Genomic DNA, 21,974 nt, shown 5'->3' with positions numbered 1-21,974 from the left:
TTGAAATATGGAATCAAAACTTATTTTTATGAGTAATATGTTTGATCAAACTTAAATAGAATTGAGTTTTTGTACCGGTAGAGTATGCATTCTATTGAGTTCTAGTTCTTCTAACTTGTAAGAGATAATTCTTGCAGGTTCTTCTTTAGTGAGCTTTTTCTTTTGCTCTTGTATCTATGCATTTGGTAGAAAGCTCATCATTTGAAAGTCATAAAATCCAAAAAAGATTAAATAACTAATTCTTTTCTTGTTATTATATTTGCTTCCTTGAGCTTGTGGCCGTTCTTTAGGAGTTTGAAACAACTGCTTAAAAGGAAAAGTTGGAGATAAAGGAACTTTTCGGCACGACACAAAGAACTACCATTAGATGTGAGTTAGGTTACACACTCACCCATCACATCCCTTGTTTAGAAAGTATATAAAGTTGGACCTTCACTATGCCCAGGTTGGTTTACGGCCTTATCTTTATTCTTGTACTTGAAATTTCAGCTTTACCTTTATATATGTGTGGTTTGATGTTATAGATAAGAGTTAATGATCTGGTTAGTTTGAGTTTACATATGAGTTCATTTTCACATAATATATAATTTTCTCTTATTCATTTAGCTAACTGTATATTGTTTTCTTCTTTATTTATTGCACGAACTTAAAAAAGTTAAAAACCATGATTACAACTAATTGATTTATGGACTTTGTTGGGTTAGTGCGTGAAACATATATATGTTAGTTAGATGTTGACATTTAACTCCCTCCAAATTACATATTGTGGGCTGATTTAGATATTTGTATAAGATTGATATTTGTTGTGAGTATTTCAGATATGTATATCTATGTAATTGTCATTCTTGTAAAATTTAAAATCTAGTTGGATAATTGTGTGGCTGTCCTGAAACAAAGATAGCCAATTAAGACTTAGTGTTTATATTTGTGTCATGCATATAATTTAAAATCTAGTTGGATAATTGTGTGGCTATCCTGCAGCAAAGATAACCAATTAAGACTTGACGTTGATATGTATCATGCATATATAGTATAAAGTCTAGTTGGATAATTGTGTGATTTAGGATATTTGTAGTAAGTAGTCTCTTACTTTAGGGGATTGTTAGTTGAATGTATTCTTGGCTGCTTGTTATCTCTCTTGACTAAATTATGCTTGTTGTTAATTATTCTAACATATTGATCTTGTTGTTGGATGCATTGTGAATGATATATTGAATATAGTAACTTTAAATGTATTTGTGTCTTGTTGATGGAAGTTGTGTTAAATGTTCTGTTATTGAGAGTGGATATGTTTATGGCATGATATGACTGTTGAGGTTTAGTGTTTGGACTGAACTCTTGGAAGTATATTGTTGGATATATTACTGGATTATGGATATTTATGTTAGTTGTTGTGTTTATGAAGGCATGTTGAATTTTTGTGAGATTTATTATATAGTGAAAGCAAATGACAGTGTTTCATGATTAGTATGTTTGTCTGTTGTTATGATAGCATGCTGAATTTTAATTGTCAACTGAATGCTACATGAGTCATGGCTTGGAAAGCATGTATATTTTATTATTACTAGTCTTTTGGACGGTTGAGTAAACCTTCGAAAAAAGATTTATCAAAGGTTTATTTTATACTTTTTCAAAGGTTGTGACTTTGAAAATACTTAATTTTCTTGTAGTGCTTGTTGGTTCTTTATCATGTTCTAAGTGCATCATTTAGCATTTGGATGATTGGTTTCAAAGTTAATTTTTTCATGATTTCTTTTGTGTAGAATGCTAACATTTACGGAATACTTGGTGAAACTAGAATGCTAACATTTACTCACTTGCGATTGGTTTTATGTAGTGTTTATATTTGTGTCATGCGTATAGTTTAAGTCTAGTTGGATAATTGTGTGGCTATCCTGCAGCAAAGATAGCCAATTAAGACTTAGTGTTTACGAGTCATGCATATAAGTCTAGTTGGATAATTGTGCGGTTTAAAGTTTAGTTGGATAATTGTGTGGCTATCCTACAGCAAAGATAGTCAATTAAGACTTAGTGTTTATATTTGTGTCATGCATATAGTTTAAAATCTAGTTGGATAATTGTGTTGCTGTCCTACAGCAAAGATAGCCAATTAAGATTTGGATAAGTATATTGTTTTTTCTTGGAGTTCAACATCTGTGTTGTTCATAAATCAGTTTTATTTGGGTAAAGTCGTATTTGGAAAATCTAAAAACCATTTGGTATTGTCTTTTTGCTTCTTTGTTTTTGTGAAAGAAAGGTTTTGTGTGAGTGATTTGAGGGAAAGAAAAAGATCTAAGGTGTTATTCTTTTGTAACTATGAGTTGAGTGTTATTCTTTTGGATTGGGATCCTTTCTTGTAGGTCGTTACCATTTTGTTGGGCTTGGTTTTTGTATTCCTTTACTATATTTTTTCATGTTTCTCGATGATAGCTTGGTTTATTCTCAAAAGAAGAAAAAAAACTGAAGCAACATTTGGAGCATATTTAGAACATCAATATGAGAACTATTTACGATTCCGTGAGTTCAAGTTAGTTTCTTGAGAGTGAAGCACATTCATAATTGTTGCATGTTGGAGTTAGAAAGAAAATGTGGGAGTTAATATTAATATTTTCTTAACTATTCGTTTTATTTTGGTGAAGGAGTAGCTTGCAGGAGCAATGTTTTGAGTAAGGAGAATGTATATGGAAGAGTTTTGGCATACTTTCGACGTGTACGAGGTTGATGTAATGTGAATATAGTTCGTTGCACATTCTCTTATTGTAGTCATAGACTTATAGTATAGTATTTGTATAAAATATCATACTGTACAAATTTGATCAGACTTTGATCTTATTATATGCAACTTTGTTACATTTTATAATTTACAGATTTAGAGAATTTCTTTGAAACGTGTACAGTGCTATTAAAATGTATTTCATGGCTGTTATGAAATTGTCATATATAAATTTTTATTGACATTACAAAACTTTATTAAACACATATTGTGACAAAAAAAAATTGTCACAATTAATCAATTGTCATATATAAAATTTTCGTGCTAGTTAAAATTATCAATATAAAGATCTTAATGACAGTTAAAAATTGTAAATATAAAGATTTTCATGACAATTAAAACTACCAATATTGACCGTTAAAACTATCACTTTAAAATTTTTCATGACAATTATAAATTGTCATTGTTATGTTTTTCTTGACGTTTATCCGCAGTCGTTAAAAAATATTTCATGTCAATTTTGAACTGTTGTTAAAAAACATTTCATGACAATTATAAATTGTCGTTAAAAGATATTTCGTGACATTTATAAACTGTCGCCATTGAGTTTTTATTGACAGGAGAATAAAATCTTTCATTATTTTAGTGACAGTTATAAATTGTAATGAAATGAGTTTATGTGACATTTTGTAATTGTGATGAAAAATCTATTCGTGACAAATTATAACTGTAGTTGTAAATGCATTAATGACAATTTTGAAAAATTGTCATCTTCTACTCTTTCTTGATGTCTTATTAGATGACAATTGGATAACTGTCATGAATTATGTTAAATCTACCACAATTCTCTTTTAATTTGATCCCTGTCAGTAAACTTACTCGTGATCTCAATTGTTGTGTCTTATTTTTCCCTGGTTATTGCTTATTTCAGGATCTTACGACGAAGAAGACTATTGGTAAAGAGCGTGAATCCAATGGTCTCTACACATTAGATACACAAATCCCTACAGCTACTGTTTGCACTCGAGTACCATCTCCTTTCGAAGAACATTGTTGTTTAGGTCATCCATCTCTCTCCATGTTAAAAAGTATGCATCCTCAATTTCATAGTTTGAATTCTTAGAATGTGAGTCATGTCAATTTGCTAAGTTTCATCATCTCAGTTTTTATCCTAGAGTCAATAAACGAGCTACTGCTCTTTTTGAATTAGTTCATTATGATGTTTGGAGTCTTTGTCCTATTAAGTCCAAAAATGGGTTTTGGTATTTTTGTTACCTTTGTCGATGATTTTTCTCGTGTTACTTGGTTATATCTAATGAAACATCGTTCTGAATTACTAAATCCTTTTCGTAACTTTCATGCTGAAGTTAATTTGGTGGTCGTCTTAAAGTTCTACGAAGTGATAATGCTAAAGAATATTTTTCTGGTGCTCTTGGCTCCTATTTGAGTGAATATAGTACTCTTCACCAATCCTCGTGTGTGGATACAACGTCTCAAAATGGAGTTGCAGAAAGGAAAAATAGACATCTTCTTAAAACAGCAAGAATGTTTCAAATGTATGTTCCAAAATATTTTTGGGTCGATTCTGTTTCGACGGCTTGCTTCTTGATTAATCGCATGTCTTCATCAGTTCTTGAAGGTGAGATACCTTATCGTACTCTATGTCCTACGCAACCTTTATTTTCTCTTAAACCTAAAATATTTGGTTGCACTTGTTTCGTTCAGGATGTTCTCCCTCAACTCACCAAATTGGATCCTAAGTCGTTGAAATGCATTTTTCTTAGTTATTCTCATGTTGAAAAAGGGTATCGATGTTTTTGTCCTGATCTCAATAGATATCTTGTCTTTCCTGACGTTACGTTATTTGAAGATACTTCTTTTTCATCATCCTTGAGTACCAGTCAGGGGAAGCGTTCACAGGAAGATGATGGCTTTCTTGTCTATTCCATTGTCTCTGCTTCTACTCAAATACTTCCTAGCAATACATCTCCCCCTGTGCCTGATTCCTCTCTCCCAACTGTTACTTAAATTTATTCTCGCCAGCAACCTCCTACAGACTCATACCCTATACTAGCAGCTTCTTCGTCTGTGGATCCAGGAACGAGTGATGACCTTCCTATTGCTCTTCAAAAAGGTAAGCGTAAGTGTACGTATCCTGTTTCTTCTTTTGTTTCATATAACCATTTGTCCTCACCTACTTGTTTGTTTCTTGTATCTCTTGAGTCTGTATCTGTTCCTAAAATTGTTCATGAAGCTTTGTTTCATCCTAGTTAGCGAGCTACTATGTTGGAGGAGATGACTGTCTTAGATGACAATGGTACTTGGGATTTAGTGTCTATTCTAGCAGAAAAGAAACCTATCGATTGTAAATGGGTGTTTGCTGTTAAAGTTCATCCTGATGGATCAATTGCCCATTTGAAAGCTCGTCTTGTTGATAAAGGATATGCGCAGACTTATGGAATTGATTATTCTGATACTTTTTCTCCGGCTGCTAAATTGGCTTTTGTCAGGTTATTCATTTCCTTGGCAATTATTCACCATTGACCTTTGCATCAGCTTGATATTAAAAATGCATTCCTCCATGGTGATCTTCAAGAAGAAGTGTATATGGAGCAACCACCAGGTTTTGTTGCTCAGGGGGAGAATGGAAAGATATGTCGTCTTCTTAAATCCTTATATGGGTTGAAACAAAGTCTGCAAGCATGGTTTGGAAAATTCAGTTAGGTGATTGAGGACTTTGGAATGAAGAAGAGTAAGTCGGACCATTCTGTCTTCTATAAACAATCTGAGTTTGGTGTTATCTTACTAGTTGTATATGTTGATGATATTGTGATTACTGGTAATGATTCATCAAGCATCTTATCACTTAAAGCTTTTCTTCATAGTCAATTCCAGACTAAGGATTTGGGAGTGCTGAAATACTTCTTAGGAATTGAGGTAATAAGGAGCAAGAAGGAGATTCTATTGTCAAAGAGAAAATATGTACTTGACATGTTAACTGAAACAGGAAAGTTAGGTGCTAAGCCACGTAGTACCCCAATGATACCTAATTTACAACTTACAAAGGAAGGGGAGTTGTTGAAAGCTCTTGAGAAGTATAGGAGGTTAGTAGGGAAGTGAATTACCTTACAATTACGAGACCAGACAGAGCTTATCCAGTCAGTTTATGAATTCTCCTATGACTGACCATTGGGTCGCATTGGAACATATTCTAAGTTATTTGAAAGGTGCTCTTGTACGTGGTTTGTTATATAAAGATCATGGTCATCTTAATGTTGAATGTTTTTCAGATGCTGATTGGGCAGGTTCTAAGGAAGATAGAAGATCAACCTCAAGATATTGTGTATTTGTTGGAGGTAATTTAGTTTCTTGGAAAAGTAAGAAACAAAATGTGGTGTCGCGTTCGAGTGCTGAATCAGAATATAGAGCTATGACACAGTCGGTGTGTGAATTAGTATGAATATATCAGCTTTTGACTGAATTGGGATTTGTCATCACCACTCCAATGAAACTTTGGTGTGATAATCAAGCAGCTCTCCATATTGCATCTAATCCAGTATTTCATGAACGAACCAAACATATTGAAGTCGATTGTCATTATGTACGTGAGAAAATATAGTAAGGGTTGGTGGCTACAAGATATGTGAAGGTTGGAGAGCAGTTAGGAGATATCTTTATTAAAGCATTGAATGGAGCACGAATAGACTGCCTCTCTAATAAGCTAGGCATGATTAACATATATGCACCAACTTGATGGGGAGTGTTAGAGTTTATATATTAGTATATTTTATTCTCTTGTATTAATATGTATTAATTTGTCATTTACCTTCTTCCTATAGGATTAGGTCAACATTGTATATTTGTCTATATATATAGACTTTAATAATGAGAATAAGATACATTGGATTCTCTCAAATCCTAGTGCTTACATCAATAAAAGTTTGACAATGACATTTTTTAATTGTCACGAAATGGTTTTCAAATACTTTTTCTTTTTGTCACGAAACCTATTTTGTTGTGTAATTTTTTCATATAAACTTGTTTTGAAATGTTTTAAGAAATCGCTTTCCATAATTGTACCTAGTACCTGTCAATTGTGACGTATTTTACATACAAAAGCATATATATCTATTAGTACAACAAGCCTATACAAATATGAAGTGTATATATATAGTAAATTTTATATACATAAACGAAATATTCATACATTACATAAACAAATTATATTCAAATGTACATGAACCTCATACATAAGCAAACGATATTCCAAGTAACTGCTAATCCAACAAAAAATGGCCCAAAAGTCATTTTTTAAATATTTCCAGTAACTGCTCGCGATGGTTCTCCAGGCTCTTCTTGTAAGACCTAAGCAATGGAAAAAAACTTCAAATATTTCACAATAGTATTCGTGAAAGGTCAAACTGCAAAATGTAACTAACATATTACTATTATATATTGTTAGAGTTCATACCGCGTAAACGTGAAAGGTCAAACTACAAAATGTAGCTAACATATTACAAAAGCTCTCGCTCCTACGTTCTTGGAACTCTCGCTCCCACCAGCTAAACAACATATTCAAAACAAACAATTAAGAAAACATGAATCTAACTTTATACATTGGTTTGTCTTAGAATGATACTTGTTCAACAAATTGTGATTTATGGGAAGCACATCCCAAACAATGAAATATTTTTTTCTCTTATCATACAAACATAACATACACAAGAAATAACTACTTTTTTTGGGGTAGGGGGGATATAGCGGTGTTTAGAATAAAGTACAATATTAAGATTAACTCATGCACTCTAACGAGCATGTTATTCATAAATCATAAGATATACTTAGATAAAGAATAAGAACAAATTTCTGACTAAGTACCATCCTTTCGATTCAACACCTGTACGATAAACACTAGTTTGAACTATGTATAGCCACAATAATTATATATTACCGTCTCCATTCCTAGAGAAACATAACAAACATAATTCATAACTGATTTTATGGGGTGGCGATTGACACAATATATGAAAGGGATATAATGTCTACAACGAATAATTCCACTCTTACCAACATGCTTTTCAAGATCATAGGATATAATTCAGTTGAATAATATAGTCAATAACATGAGGCATGAACAGTGATCAAGAACCATACCACCTCAATAGACCGTTATAGTAGATGTAGTGGATAACAAGGGTATTCCCAAAAGTACTCGATCAAATCTTCCACGCAACGAAATTTTAAGTTCTTACATGCAGTGGCCAACAAAACACAAGATTGTGTGAACGGGGAAGAAAAAAAATATGTTACCACATATACTATGGAAAGTATAAGTGTGAGAGTATGAACTCTACCAACTTCCTCCAAATCACATCTAATTGCTTTTGAGTGTAAGATTGCGGTAATCCTTTCATCTATACATATTTATATCAAAGTCAAAGCAATGCATCATGAGAATATATAGTATATTGTTCCAATATGCACATTATGCTATATACGTATGCAGTTTGAGATTGTTGTGTTACGAGCGTAGATTATGTCACGCATAAATTGCATGACATAGTAGCCACATTCCACTGCATTGGGTCGCCCTAGGCATTGTGAATACAACATATAAATAATAGCATTCAATGAAAAGATTACATATACATCCAGACAAATATTTGAACTTGTTAAATGCTTTACCAGTACACACTTCCTAGCAAAAGGTTTTTTCTATAAATTTCTTATAGCCCTACAACAAATGACTCATTTTACAAGTTGCCAAATTCAAGAGTTCCCTTGGTTGTTTTGCTTCCTTCATTACAGAATAAGATGATTGTTAATAATGAACTATTGAAATCTTACCATCAATTATTTACAAGTTGTCAAATTCAACAGTTCCCTTAGTTGTTTTGTTTCCTTCATTACAGAATAAGATGATTGTTAATAATAAACTAATGAAATCTTACAATCAATTATTTATAAGTTGCCAAATTCTACAGTTCTCTTAGTTGTTTTGTTTCCTTCATTACAGAATAAGATGATTGTTGATAATAAACTATTGAAATCTTACAATCAAATAAGAGATGTTACCTTCTCTGCATCAGTTATGACTAGTTTTTGTGGCTATAAGATATGTGAATCAATTAAGAGATGTTATCTTCTCTGCATCAGTTATGACTAGTTTTTGTGGCCATAAGATATGTGAATCAATTAAGAGATGTTACCTTCTCCATATTAGCTATGACAAGTTCTTGTGATCATAAGATATGTGAACCTATTTCTTGTGAGAGTATATCATTCCATGCATGTGATGGACTTGGAAGTCAAGAGTCGTCATCGACAACCACGTCTATGGACACTTTCACATTTTCATAATTTCTCCCCGATTCAAATATAGTGCCAGCTGCGACAATATTATCGATAAACCTTAAGTGCCATACAACAATGAGTTCCCTCCTATTTCGAATACAATAAATATAAGCAGTTAACGAAGTACAATTTCTTAATTCCTTAAACGAGTATTAGTGAACACTTACCTTGAACGCTAAGATTTCTTCTTTCGCCACTATCTTGAAGCGAATACAGAAAGTAAGATCAGTTAACTATTGGTAACTACGTTCATTATATTTCTTATAAGTAAATATTAAACATAATCATTTACTTCCTCTATCGTCGACTTCTTTACAACTTTTGCATCATCCACATGTTTGGATAGAGTACCACGCTTCAATTGAGGAGATTTTTTTGGAGTGTTTTTAGATGGTGTGGTACGCTTTGGTTTAGGAGATATTTTAAGAGTATTCTTAGACGGCATGTCATGTTTTGATTTTGGAGATCTTTTTTCACGTTTGTTCAATTTCTCTTCAAGTTTTTTGACGCAAGCTGTCATTCTATCATATTCTTCGATGTCCATCTTATTCTCTCCTACTGTGGATACTGAGGGTTTTGTTGGATTATAAAAGTAGTGACTGCCTAGTGAGATGGATAACAAGTCCCCACCTTTATCTAGATTCTCTTCTTCCACGTTTTGTGTTATCATGAGATCATCCTACAGTTATAATAGCAAATATAAGTTCAAACACTTATTATTTGTACTAAAACATTAATATAATACTTAATATGCGCTCCACAACTTTCTGAGTCGGTTCATGCAAAATTTTCCCATCACGATTCATTCGAGTCTTTTTCCATAAGATGCAACGATCTGATGGCCTCTCATGAGATGCATCAATTTTCTATACACATAATTACGTTTAGTTAATAAGTATGACTTAAAACGTTAGAATAAATATATAACGTACAATTTCCTCAGCAAGGTTTGCATAACAATTCCGCCACATGCGATGGGTTATTCAAAGTACATCAACTATGGACACTAGGATTAAACTTGTCTTGAAACTGCAAGAGTAGGAGACCATCCCATGAAGGGTATCGTAAGGAAGAGCATCCCAAGAAAGAAACTACCATGAGCTCATTAAAAGGAGAAGTTTCCTAGAAACAAACAAGCTTGCAATCTATTGACGTGCAAAATGACATTAATGGTCTCCAAAATTGGTCGCTAAACTTTTTAGGCTTGATTATAACCCCCTCTAAATTTCCCATCACCATCTCAATTCTCAAGTCTCCACACTCTGCTATCTCACTTGATCATGATCATCAAACTTAAAATTAAACCATACTTTAAAAAAAAATTAATGAACTTCTTGGGGTTCCATTCTAAAAAATGTTTCACTAAAATCAGTTGCCACATGGCTCCAATTCCAAAACAATTCTTTTTTATTTCACTAAAATCACTAAAATCAGTTACCACGTGACATCCCTTAAAAGTCTTTGTCAACTTATTAACCTCACATTTTGATCATGCAAGCAAGTAGTTTTCCAGTTCTTTGTGTACCGTTGAACTGGGTAGATCTGGAGAACAATTATTTCATCTAATAAGCTAAAATTTCAAACAAATTAAATTATATTAACATACGTATTAGAACTGTTTACATTCTAAGATAGCTTGGAGAACATATAAACAACAGAGGCATTTTATCAAACACATGGTGAGCAAAAACCGACTTCAAAGTTCAAACACAACACCTATATATCTATCATCATTTCACGACATATAGATTCTTGTCCTAAACACGGCATTTAATCCGAGATTCTTACTTGTGTAATCGCGACCTCTGTCTACTAGCCGGTGATCTCGACTACTCGCCGGACGACAGAGCAACAACGGCAGACGGTAGAGTGACAATGTTGGCCACTTCGAAAGAGAAGGAGATGAGGACGAGAGTTCAATTGGGGGAGAAGAAAAAGGGGATTACGGATTTTAAAATCCCTTCTCCTGACAGTTTATTTAAAATTAAAAATGGTAAAAATCTTTAGTTTGGTAATTATAATTATTTTAAAAAACAAAAATTTTAAAAACTTTTTAATTTAAAAACAAAAGTATACTTTTATAAATAACATATCTCCTAACTCTTATATACAACTGATACGCGACAACCGAAGCGTATTGAGCTACTCGAGCCACAAGCCACTTGAACCCAATCGTATAGATTGTTCAACTCGAAAGGGTAAGAGTTAGAGGGATTACCTTTGCAGTCGTTACCTGGAGCAGACAAAATACTCACTATGCTCGAGGCCGAAAACACTCCACGAGTTTGATGACGAATCAAACAAGCATGCTCCAAGGGGTTCAAACACGAAGGCCTAAGTTCAACCACACAAAGGGATTCGAGATTTGAGGGGAGGGGAGTTTGCACACGGCAATGAGAGAAACACTCAACTCAATTTGATTCAATATTCGAAAGATAGGTGTCTCACAAGGAAGAGGATACACGCCTATATATAGGCCAAGACCCTTGGCCTTTTAAGGAAAATAACAAAAAAGAAAAAAGAAAAATTAAAATTGATAAATTCCTAAAATGCCTAAAACTTTCCTAATGATGAAATTTAAATTTGATAAATAAAACAAATAAATCAAAGATAAAATCTTAATCAAACCTCCCAAAAATAAACCAAAATCATAAGGAAATATATTCCTTATTTGCGAGGAGTGGGCGGCAAGGCATGGCTGGGCGCCGAGGGGCTGGGCTGCCAATGATATGGATCTATAGTAGGACTATTACCTTGATGAAGTTGAAAAATTTTATTTTCTTCCTTCTTCTCAAAGATCTCCACTTGATTGTCATTTGTGATTTCCTCATCTGGCTCGGCCTCTTGAGGTATTTTGGATCCTTGAGTGGGTGGCTCGAAATTGCTTCCTTCTCCTTCTTCTTTTTTGATTCTTCCTTCTAAATTGGCTTCGAGCATTGTCTCCTCAGTTTCCTGTAAAAACTCAACACAAGTACTAGGCAAGGTATTTCTTCTTTCTTGAGTTAGGAGATCATTACCTTCATTAAAAAAAAGAAGAATTAATTGTGTAGCGAGCTCGCTCTATTTCATATTTTCTAGCCATGAGGGTCACGACTTTCTCATTCTTTCTTGGAGCCTTTTCTTTCTTTTTATTTTGAAGTTCAATAACTTCCTTTTTCTCGGCCTCCAACCTTCTTTCCTCCAATTTAACTCATCAATGTGTACTTCCTTTAGAGAAAGAGGTACAAGTGTGATTTTCTTACCTTGATGCTCAAAAGAATATTTATTAAGAAAACCATAAAAACTCACTCTCTTATCAAATTGTCACGGTCTCCCTAGCAAGAAATCACTAGCATGCATAGGTACAATATCACAAGTGACCTCGTCCTTGTACCTACCTATGTTGAACGGAACTTGAACTTGCTTTTGGACCTTGACATCCCCACTATTATTCAACCATTGTAGGCTATAAGGTCGTGGGTGGGGTGTAGTGGCTAAATTCAACCTCTTCACTATATCCTTACTAGCAACATTAGTGCAACTCCCACTATCAATGATAACACTACATGGGGTGGAGTTTACTATGCATCTAGTATGGAAGAGGTTCTCTCTTTCTGCCTCTAAGGGTTCTTCCCTAAATTGCACATTGAGGTTCCTCCTAGCCACTAAGGTTGTGTCCTTGGAATCCTCTTCTACTTCCTCCTTTTGACTACTCTCATCTTTTCTCTCATCAATCTCTACTTTTTCTTCCTCCTCATCATCTGTGACTAGCTCTCCCTCTTTAAGTATTACGGCTCTTTGGTTAGGGCAATTTCCGCTTATGTGGCCTACTCCATGACACTTAAAATATTTAATATCACTAGTCCTAATCTTGGGAATTTTGGGTTGGGTTTTGGACTCGGATGACTCTCCCTTTTCATAGTTAACTTTCGGCTTTGACTCTAGGGATTTGTTCTCTGTTTTGCTACTAGTGGCCTTAGGAGTAGATTTGACATACCTTTTAGCTCTCATTTGGTTTTGCTCTTCTATTTTGACGGCAAGGTGTAGAAGTTCCTTCATGTCTTCATAGTGTTGCAAATCAAGTTTGTCGGCTATGTCCGGATTAAAACCATCTAAGAATCAAGCTATAGTGGTCTTCTTATCTTCCTCTAGTTGCAATCGGCTTATCAACATGTCCATCTCCTTGTAGTAGTCTTCAACTCCCTTGGTGCCTTGATAGAGCTTATTAAGTTTCCTTGAATTTGCTCTATGGTAGTGTGGTGGCACAAATCTTCTCTTCACGAGTTCCTTAAACTCTATCCAAGAAGCTATGGGTCTTTCATGGTTCCTCCTTCTATGAGCCATCACTTTATCCCACCAAGTTAGTGCATAATCTTTAAAATGAGTGAGTACGAGAATTACCTTCTTGCCATCATCATAATTGTGGCATGCAAACACTAACTCAATCTCCTTTTCCCATGATTCAAACTCTTCGGGTGTAGACTTTCCATGGAAGGTTGGAATTTTCAACTTGATGCTCCCATGGTAGTTTTCTCTTCTTGGCCTCTCTCGGTGTTGTTGGAATCTTCTTCTTCCTTGGCCAATGTATGCTTTTCTTGGAGGACCTACATCAAAAGGGTCTTCGTTAGCAAAATATTCATTCAAAGTACCTACCTCATCTTCTTAAGAACCGTCAGATATCTCTCTTGAACTCATTGGTCTCCTTCGGTGTGGCATTCTTTGTTGCCTTTCCAATCCTTGAACACATGTGTTCATCATTTGCAAGGATTCGGTTAGGTCTTCAAGCCTTTGTGTGAACCTTGCAAAGGTTTGGATTTGAGCTTCTTTAAGTCTTTCATTGCTCACATTGGCTTTGTCTCTTTCTTCTTGTGAGTCATGAGACTTTCCTCTTGATGTCATCACTACACAAGTAAAGGTTAGTATAAACAAAGAACAATTACTCTCACTCTCTTACTTATCCTCTCGGCTTCCTCTCCTTTGGTAGGGTGGATATTGGTGTGGATACCCTTTGGAGATGCTCACTTGAATGCTCGTGGCGAATTAGTCTTAGAAAAAGTGAGTATAAGCCTACAAGCAACTTGCAAAAATATTCTCTCTCTCTTTTTTTTTTTTTTTTACTAGGGATCAATGGTATTGATGATACCAAAGACAAGACTCAAATAACAACAAAGATAGTTACAAAGATACCAAATGATAGTTCTGAAGAATAAGACAAGATATGAACAAAGGATGGTAAAGACAACCTTAAGCCTAATGCTCTTGGTTCTAAAGACTCAACTACAATATGCAAATTGAAGTTAAAGCTAAACAAAGAAATAATTATGCAAATAAAATCAATGAAATCAAAAATAAACTAAAAAAGATGTACAAATCCAATTTGTAGTGCAAACACACACAAAATAACACTTACCAACAAAACAGTGGACTTTGCGGTAACTGGGGTAGTTTTGGGTGACGGGTGTGTGATGTATACAACTAGGATGGGGCTCCAACCAGTGGTCAAAGATAGCACAACAAGTGTACTTGAATTTTGTGAGCTGCCAAAAGGTTTGGAATTCGTTGGAGGGGGCTGCTCTCTTAAATAAAATTCTAGGGCTGCACAAAGAGGTCTCTCGGGTGGCCCAATGATTTGGCGGTTGTCCTCATTCTTTTGAGCTATCCAAATAGATCAAAATAATCCAACAATAATTTTAAATAAAAATATAATCATTGTTAGGATTACTTGTCAAAAAGAAATCGATTTGGACAAGATTTGATGGCCCAAATAATTTTTCCAAAAACGTCCAGCTTCAAATATGGAAAGTTTTCTGCTTGGACATCTTCTCTTCATTCATCGATAACTTCGGCTACAGACTTCGGTTGGCGACAATCTAAATGACACTGGAAAACTCTTTAAAAGTCCTTTAATTTGGTACCTGATTTAACTATATTTAGAAAAAAGGTCAGCAAGATATGAATCATCGAAGTTGGGACTCTACTTCTTCGGCAGCTGCAGGATTTCCAGATTACACAATGTTTTTGAAAATGCGATAACTTTCCAACCATTGACTGAAAATTATCAATTCTGAGCTCTATGGATAGCTAACACAAAGATCTTTTGAATGGTACTGGTTTCACTCAATTTGGACTTCAGAGAAAAAAAGTTATGAATTTTTAAAGTCGGCTCTGGGTCTTGTGCTCTCTACAGGTTTCTCTCAATTTCCGGGTTCGAAGAAAAGTTGATAACTTTGGCTATAGGGCTCGGATTAAAGTGAAACTTTGTTGGAAAGCTTTTGAGGTGCACAACACAAAGAAACAAGATTTTGACACTTCAATTTTCGAAATCAGAAATTCTCTTGCAAGAATGATAGATCGAGTGACACGCAGAAGACAAGAACAATGGAACTTTTCATGAGATTTTGAATAAAGGAATGTAAAGACAATGACAAGAATTTAAAGACATAAAATAAACATATATCTCGGTCTAAAGCCTTATCTCTGATACAAAATGATACGCGACAACCCATGTGTATTGAGCTACTCGAGCCACAACCCACTTGAATCCAATCGTAGAGATGGTTCAACTCGAAAGGGTAAAAGTTAGAGGGATTACCTTTGCAGTCGATACCTTGAGCAGACAGAATACTCACTATGCTCGAGGCTGGAAACACTCCACGAGTTTGATGACCGATCAAAGAAGCATGCTCCGAGGGGTTCAAACACGAAGGCCTAAGTTCAACCACACAAAGGGATTCGACATTTGGGGGGGGGGGGGGGGGGGGTTTGCACACAGCAATGAGAGAAACACTCAACTCAATTTGATTCAATATTCGAAATATAGGTGCCTCACAGGGGACGGGGTACACTCCTATATATAGGCCAAGGCCCTTGGCCTTTTAAGGAAAATAACAAAAAATTAAAAAGAAAAAAATTAAAATTGATAAATTCCTAACATGTCTAAAACTTGCCTAAACATGAAATTTAAATTTGGTAAATAAAACAAATAAATCAAAGATAAAATCCTAATCAAATCTCCCAAGAATAAACCAAAATCATAAGGAAATATATTCCTTATTTGGGAGGGGTGGGCGGCAAGGCATGGCCGGGCACGCACGAAGGCTTGGTTGGCACGATGGGCGCCCGCTGGTGGACGACTGGGGTGTTGGGGCAGACGCTGGCACGAGGGTACGCGCATGGGCGCTGGGCAGGGTCGTGCTGGCGGGTGGCAGGGGCGTTGGCGCTCGGTGGGTGGCATGGCTGGGCGCTGAGCGCTGAGATGGATGGCAGGGGTGCTGGCGCTGGCGATGGGCGGCATGGCGTGGTATGCTTGAGCGTGTAAGGGTGGCAGGGACTTTGGTGAGCGTGCGGCACGCGCGGGCATGGGCATTGGGGCGTGCGGGCACTTGAGCTTGCACGGGCGTTAGCACGCGAGCGGCTGGCAGCGCGCTCATGGCGCATGTGTTTTGAGGTTAGCGTCACGTTGGCGTACGCGACAGGGGCGCGCGGTAGGGGCATGCTCTTGCCGGTGCTTGCGTGTGTGTGCGGGTGGCCTCTCGATAGGCTTGTCCTTGAAATAGGGTGACTCGCTTAACGTCTCTTCTTCTTGACCCTAGTGGATTCTTCATTGGCTTTCAAAATAATCAAAATTTGTTGATGCGTCCAATGAAGTCTCCTTCGTTTGGGAGGTCTTTCCTCAAGCTCCTATTCCTTGTTGGTGTAGGTGTTATCTTAGAGTATTGGGTCAAATATGATCACATCAACAACCGTTGGCTAGATTCACTTTTCCCCCGACTATTTAGAATAATATTTTAAAAAAAATAAAACGATATTGCCTGACAAGTAATAAAATAATTGGGAAAGTCTATTTTTCCCGACTCTTTCTCAAAAGAGTCGAGAGTTGTAATATTTAAAAAAATTAAAAAAAATTATCGACGCTATTGTAGAATGGTCGGGAATATTGATATGTCCCGACTATTTCAAAAATAGTTGGGAATTGTAACGCCCCAGAATTTTCAACATCTCAACGGGGAACGTTACTAAAAGCCACTTAAAAGTATCACTCGCACTAGAGAATTAAACCACTAGAAATACAAACTTTAACAATTCTCACCACGCTTCTGCTGCGCCATTCTGATTAATGACACTTACATAAGCTGACGCTAAACAAAACAGCCCTAACACATCCTTTAAAAAAAAATGGAACTTAACAACCCAATTTTATAATCTCAAAACATACTCAGTTACAAATAAACAACTATAACTATCCTACCCAAATTTAAAACTTAACGACGCAGCGTTAAATGGTCTCTCTAGTCAAGCCTCCTCCTCGCCATCACCATCCCAAGAGCTAGCTCGATACCCGCAAAACTGGAGGAGGAAAAAGAGGGATGAGTACAACCACAGTACTCAGTAAGCAGCCCTTATCTGAAGGGTCACGCACAAACAGCATGCTTATAAAAGGTACAACGTGTCATGCTTATCAAAGAGTCAACACACCATGCTTATCATTAATCTCGAGCCTTAAATGAAATAAACATATTTCAAGAAGCAGTTTATGTATAAGTTTAACTACAAAATGTATCATACATGTCAAACTCAGCCTCACGTCTTAACTCACTAGTGCTCTTTCTTAATTTCTCCAAGACTTACTCCTTCGAGTCGTACCGACCCCTTACTCTGCGTAGCTAAAGCATCGACACTTCTATACGGTGCTCGGTGTTGGCCCTTGACATTTATTCCCAATGCCTCCGCTACTACTCAACGTAATGGTCCTTAGCCTCCAAGCAAGTCCTAACCAATCACACAATGTTAGTCCTCCAAGTCAAACTCCTCGAATCGCATCGACCCTTGCCATTTATCCCCAAAGCCCGACACTCTTCTACAGAGACTTGGCATTCGACCTTGCCATTTATCCCCAAGGCCTTGAACTGTGCATCGACCCTTGACATTTATCCCCAAGGTATCGACGACTACTCAACGTATTGGTACATGGCCTCCAAGCAAGTTCTAACCAATCACACAATGTTAGTCCTCCAAGTCTAACTCCTCGAATCGCATCGGCCCTTGCCATTTATCCCCAAAGCCTGACACTCATCTACAGAAGCTTGGCGTTCGACCTTGCCATTTATCCCCAAGGCCTTGAACTGTGCATCGACCCTTGACATTTATCCCCAAGGTATCGACGACTACTCAACGTATTGGTCCTTGACCGCCACCACATCAAGACCCAATACTAATTCAACAAATTAGAATCACCGTGCCGACCCCCGACCCTTTGTACCCGGAGCCTCGACACTCATCTCTACCAAGTTGGGGTATCGATCCCCGACCTTTGTACGTGGAGCCTCGATACTCAACTAGTGGCGTGCCAGCCTTTTTGGCACTGTTAGTTCTCCATTTACTTTATTACATCCTAGAACTCTCACCAGAGACCTACATGCTTTACAGCCCTGACCCATGCAGAAATTATCTCACAACAATGGAACATGCGTTATACGCAAAACCTATGTCACTATCATCCAGGCATGGCCATCCAACAGCATGAGGACACCCTTCTCTCAACCCTCATCATGCTTTACACACCACAGCGCAGATAATTTACAAAAGAGACGTAGCCGACATATATCCCTAAACCCATCCAACACTCTAAGATTTCATAGTAATCAGAACACAACATAACTCATTCGTTTCATTGAGGACCAAACTCTCACCAAAGTCCTACTACCTACTGTCTAGGCCATGACCCATGTAGCACTCAACTCACAATAAAACCAGCATGCTTCCAGAACCAAAAACAGTAAGCTAAAAATTGAAATGACATGTCCAACATAAACGGCAAAACAACAGATTTCTCCCACGTTATTTCAGTATGCTTTTATGAACACAACCATACAATTATAAAACCATTCATAACCCATAATGCCTTCGGAAATACCACTAAGCATCAAATCCAACAACGCAACACAAATCAGTTATAAACAACCAGCACCAACATGATTTCATTTAAACTACTTATAAACTCTAGCCAATACTCACAAAACACAATCAACTTACATAATAATAAATAATAAACACACCAAAGGCGTCAACCAATTCACACATATTCAAACAACAACCATCCCCCAAGTAAGAACTACTTACACAAAAATCCTAAAGCTCCTAAGCTTGTCGAAGACTTCCTAAAACAAAAGAAGTACGATCTCGAGGTTAGTAACCGATTAGAACACTTAAATATAATTTAAACTAAGTTTAGGTGAGTCGTTACCCACTAACTCACACTAAAACCACTTGGGTTAGAAGTGGGTTGACGCCGAGGAGGTTCGGGCTCCCAAGTCGAGTCCGAAAGGCCTTAAGCTGGCTGTTTCGACGTCAAAAAGCGATGGGTAACGTCAATTTGGGTCCAAAAAGTGGTGGGTAACCCAAATCACACTTCGTTTAGGTGCGGGTCAACGTCGAAAGTCACACGAACCCACTTAAACCCCGCTGATCGTGAATCACTGAAGAGGAAACCACAGGCTGCGCACGGTCTTGCTAACGACGCTGGAGATCTGTGCGTCGGGGTCGCAGAAGAGTCGCACCGCCGGCAAAACAATCGCCGAACGGTGCTGTTGCTCGAACCAATCCGCGCCGCTGCACCAGAATCGTCGAACCAGAGCTGTCGGAAGGGCGCGCCGCCGTCCAGTTGCTAGAATCGTGCTGGCTGCTCCGTCGTGACGTTGCCGTGCCTGCTGCAATGGGTCGCCGCCATCGAGAGAGAACACCGCCGTGGGGCTGGGTCGCTGGATTGAAGATTCACGCTGCTGCCGAGGATGCGTTGCTGCTGCCGTCTGCAGTTTCGTGGCTGTGCCGTCGTTGCCGGAGGAGGGGTATGGGCTGCCGGAAAATAGAGGAGGGGTGTGGCGGCTAGAGGGGTGGGAGAGGAGAAAGAGATAGAGATGAAACCCTAGGTTTGTTTTCTTTTTTTTTTTTCTTTTCTTTTCTCTTCCACAAAGTAAATAAATCAAATAATGCTAATAGGCTTATAAATAAGGTGGAACTTTTCCTGAACCTTTTGTTAAAAGGAAATTCACTTTAAAAAGGATTAGGATAATTTATTTGGAAGATTACTAAATTTTAAAACCCAATACCCTAAACTCACAAGGAAAATATAATTTTCAAAACTTGAATTAAGATTTAATTAAAAGTCTCTCTTCAAAACTTGGAAACTTAATTTATCTTAACTAACGGAATTTTAAATTCTAATTTACCCAAAATTAGAACTCCAAAATTAAAAGATCCAAGAATTAAAATTAACCTCTTGGGAAAAAAATTTCAAAGGCTCGATTTAAATCTTAAAGTGAAAATAACCCGAAATCTCGGGGCGTTACAGGAATTGTAATATTAAAAAAAAAAAACAATAGTGCCCAACAATTTATTAAAATGTTGGTGTAAAGTCCACTATTCGACTTTTTTCTAAAAATAGCTGGGAGTGGTAATTTAAAAAATTAAGAACAAATTTTGTGTGACTATATAATTAAATAGTCTAGAATATAAACCTCTACCGACTATTTCAAAAACCGTCGGGAGTGGTAATATATAAAAAAAAAAATTTACCCGACTATTAGGCAAAAACGTCGGTAAGAGAAACTTCACCCAGCATCGAGAATAAAAGTGTCGAAAATGTATTTCTTTCCTGATTATTTTAGTTAATAGTCGACAAAGTCTAGACTATTATTCTTTAGTCGGAAAAAAGATGTTTGCCCAGCGTCGGAAAAAATTCATAATTCTTGTAGTGTGGCGATCGATTATGTGAATTTGTGTCATCTAGGTAACAAATCTTGAACGACGGTGTGAGGAAGATGATGAATTTTAGGTTTTTTGAAACGAACATTGAACACAAATGAGGAAGAAAGAAGTTCACAAAAGGGCGTGTTAATTTAATTTATTTTAATTTTATTTACTTGGAATGAAAAAGTGATTACTATATTAATATTATACTTGAACATTTCATAAAATCATCTTTTGTTGGTGTTCGGTGTGTCTATAAATCTCAGTGGTCTTGAGTTTTCAATTCACACAACTAACTAAATATGTTATTATTTATATATTTTAATTTTTTTATAAAAAGAAATATCTACTAAGTTTTTATTTTTAATTTTATTGAGAAAAATTATTACTTGTTTCTATTTTCTTTCAAAAAGTTTCTATTAATATTCTTAAAAATTTGGGCAAGAATCTAATAAAAGAAAAAAAAATTGAAAACTAAGATTTAATTAAAAAATTTCTATCTAAAATTCAAAATTTTATGTTATAAAAAATTTAAAGGTTCATGAACCTAACTAGTTTCAATTTTAAACCCAACTTAATTCCTAAGCATTAAATTAAGTTGACTACCTTTCATTCTAATAAAAAAAATAATAAGAGTATAATTTAAATATGAATACTTTATTTACGAAATGCTTGGTGAAACTAAAATTAACTTATATTATTTTATGTTTATAATCATATTTTAATTTTCATGATGAATTAAATTTCTGCAAGGAAACGTGGATACGAAATAAATATATTATTTATTTAAATGAAAAATATAATTAAATTATTTTTTATTGTAAAAAGTAATATTTTGTAAAAATATAATAATAGAGGGTTGAAAAAATAATTGAAATCCACTGGGCTCAAACTCGGGACCGAAGAGGAAGGACACTATTACGAAGGGTAAGCACTCACTATTCCAAATACCATTTTCTACTTATTTCATGAAGTATTTGGGGAAACTATTAATCATAAATCTATACTCGATACGACCAAGAATCCAGAAATAATTAATATCATCCATAAAGCTGTAGTTTTTCTGACTGAAATAAAACGCGCTGAAAATCATTTGTGACACTTTTTGTAGGTCATAGATTCTTAAAATGGTCTAGGTAACTGTCACGGAATACTTGAAATTTTTTTATTTTTCTTGACAATT

General features: G+C 36.0%; 1 long non-coding RNA gene across 1 annotated transcript; it reads right to left on the bottom strand.

The window, feature by feature from the left end:
• Nucleotides 1-6,949: 6,949 nt before the first annotated feature.
• Nucleotides 6,950-20,919, bottom strand: LOC111025505 (uncharacterized). Its single transcript, XR_002603546.2, has 4 exons — nt 19,290-20,919; nt 19,166-19,203; nt 7,185-17,392; nt 6,950-7,078 (listed from the first exon to the last, which is right to left on the bottom strand). It is a non-coding gene; the product is annotated as an uncharacterized LOC111025505 (long non-coding RNA).
• Nucleotides 20,920-21,974: the final 1,055 nt, after the last annotated feature.

The sequence above is a fragment of the Momordica charantia genome (genome assembly GCF_013281855.1).
Source record: "Momordica charantia cultivar OHB3-1 chromosome 11 unlocalized genomic scaffold, Mcharantia_2.0 BLBB01000011.1, whole genome shotgun sequence".
In the NCBI taxonomy this organism is placed as follows: domain Eukaryota; kingdom Viridiplantae; phylum Streptophyta; class Magnoliopsida; order Cucurbitales; family Cucurbitaceae; genus Momordica; species Momordica charantia.
The sequence above is the reverse complement of the archived record's forward strand: the minus strand, read 5'-3'. Positions and strand labels throughout refer to the sequence as shown.